Here is a 2,796-nt window from a genome sequence, read left to right on the forward strand (position 1 = left end):
CAAAAGTCTTCTAGACTTAATAACCAAATTCAGTAGAGTAGCTGGATACAAGGTCAACACACAAAAATCAATAGCTTTCCTCTACACCAATGACAGACTCACTGAGAGAGAAATAGGGCAAATAATTCCTTTCACAATAGCATCCAAAAACTGAAATACTTAGGAGTCAACCTAATGAAAGAAATCAAAGACCTCTTCTCTGAAAACTATGGCACTCTGAAAAGAGAGATTGAAGATGATATCAGAAAATGGACAGACATCCCCTGCTCCTGGGTAGGAAAGATTAATAGAGTGAAAATGGCCATACTTCCAAAACTGCTATATAGATTTAATGTAATTCCAATTGAGATCCCAGCAGCATACTTCATAGACCTCGAGAAAACAGTCCAAAAATTCATTTGGAACAAGAAGAGACCCAGAATAGCAAAAGCAATTCTAGGTAACAGAGGCATGGCAGGGGGTATCACAATCCCCAACCTGCAACTCTACTACAAAGCTACTGTGATAAAAACAGCATGGTACTGGCAAAGAAACAGACTTGAGGACCAGTGGAAGACATTAGAAGATGCAGAAACAACGCCAGACACACTCAGCCATCTCATCTTCAACAAAGGAGCCAAACATCCTCACTGGAGGAAAGATAGCCTCTTTAATAAATGGTGCTGGAAAAATTGGGCTTCAACTTGACAAAGATTAAAACTAGACCTGTATCTCTCACCAGGCATTAAACTAAAATCAAAATGGATTAAAGATCTAAATATTACAATAGAAAGTCTGAACCAGTTGGAACAGAGGTTAGGTAGAACCCTTGAAGACATTGGTGTAGGAAAAGATTTTATGAACAAAACCTCAGTTGCCCATGAACTAGCACAAACAATCAACAAATGGGATCTCTTCTTATTAAAAAGCTTCTGCACAGCAAGAGAAACTACCAGCAGTGTGAAGAGACAACCCACAATGTGGGAAAAAATCTTCACCTGCTCTTCCTCAGACAAAGGTCTACTATCTCAAATCTATAAAGAACTTGAAAAGATCAGACCTCCCAAATTTAAAGACCCAATTGAAAAATGGGCAGCTGAAGTGAGCAGACATTTCTCAGACAAAGTAGAAATAGCAAATAAATACATGAAAAAATGTTCAACATCACTGGTCTTTCGAGAGATGCAAATGAAAACAATGCTGAGATTCCACTTCACTCCAGAAAGAATGGCTGCTATCATGAAATCAACCAATAACAAATGCTGGCGGGGCTGTGGGGAAAGAGGAACCCTGCTCCACTACTGCTGGGGGTGTAGACTGGTGCAAGCACTGTGGAAATCAGTATGGAGATACCTCAAAGAAGTAGGACTGGAAGTCCCATTTGACCCTGCTATTCCCCTGCTGGGGATCTTCCCCAAAGAATTAAAAGAATCATACCACAGTGATATATGTGCACCCATGTTCATAGCAGCACAGTTTGTAATAGCTAAAACTTGGAAACAGCCCAAATGCCCATCAACTGGAGACTGGATAAAGAATATGTGGGTTTTTTTATAAAATGGAGTACTACTCAGTTGTAAAAAATGAGAAATTAGAGACATTTATAGCTAAGTGGATGCACATTGAGGCCATACTCTTAAGTGAAATAAATAGGACACACATGTGTAAATACCGAATAGTTTCTCTGGTGTGAGAAACTGAAAGTGTAAATAAGGACTAAATGTATAATAGGTAATGTGAAATAGGAAGAAAAGAGGCAAAGGGGAAGGAAGTGGGAGGGCTAGGGGAAAGGATAGAAGGGAATGGGATTAATATGAGAAAATGGAAAAATAGGAACAAAATCTTTGTAAATAGGGAGGACTGGAGGGGTTGAAGGGAGGGCTGGGCAAGGGTGAAAAATAAGAACCAAGAGAGACTATGTAAAGGTGCAAATTTCCAATGATGAATGTCATTAGTTTATATACCTAAAATGTACCAATGATTAGAATGAATAATCGATGATGCAAAGTAGGAAGAAAAGGTCCAAAGGGGTAGGGGTAGTGGGAGGGGCAGGGGAAAGGAAAGAAGGGAAAGGAAAAATGATGAGAAATGGAAAAAATGGAAATAAAGTCTTTGTAAATAGGGAAGGGTGGAGGGCGTGAAGGGAGGGCTAGGAATGGGGAAAAAATAAGAAACAAGATGCATTATGTAAAGGTACAATTCCCAGTGAGAAATGTAATTGTGTTGTACACCTGCAATGTACCAATAAAAGAATTTAATACAAAAAAAAAAAGAAACTTCAGTATGTTTAAAAACTTTTAGCAACAAAGGGATCACTGTTGCTTTTCAATGTTCTATTCTAGTTTGGATTTTTATTGTGCTTATTTAAATCAAAAGGCGAGAAAAAAAGTGGTTTAAAAAAGCTCTATGTAATTTTTAGTACATAAGGATTTTAAAAATCTATTCTTTGCAACTAAACTTTTCTGGCCTTGACTATTAGACTGTCCTAAGGGAATTTATTTTTATCAGATATGGCACAAGGCCAGAAATAGGCACTGTGGAAACTATTTAACCCCACTTTATTTATACTTAATCACATATGAGTGAGTCTTCAGTCACTACACCATCACATATGAAACTCAAAGGACCATATGTTAATTTAGCAGAGCTTGATAGAATTTTGAATGGAATAAATAAATTAAGGGACTTCAGTGATTGTGTGATGTTATCTGGGGTGAGGTTAGGAAGGAATTTGGGCAGAGAACAGATTAATTTTGACCTCTACACTCCTTAACCTAATATCTTGAGTTTGAAAATTATTTTCAAATTATGTTAATA

Source organism: Heterocephalus glaber, unplaced genomic scaffold (assembly GCF_053883595.1).
Source record: "Heterocephalus glaber isolate CG9 unplaced genomic scaffold, H.glaber_assembly_v1.0 deba00001733, whole genome shotgun sequence".
NCBI classification, from domain to species: Eukaryota; Metazoa; Chordata; class Mammalia; order Rodentia; family Bathyergidae; genus Heterocephalus; species Heterocephalus glaber.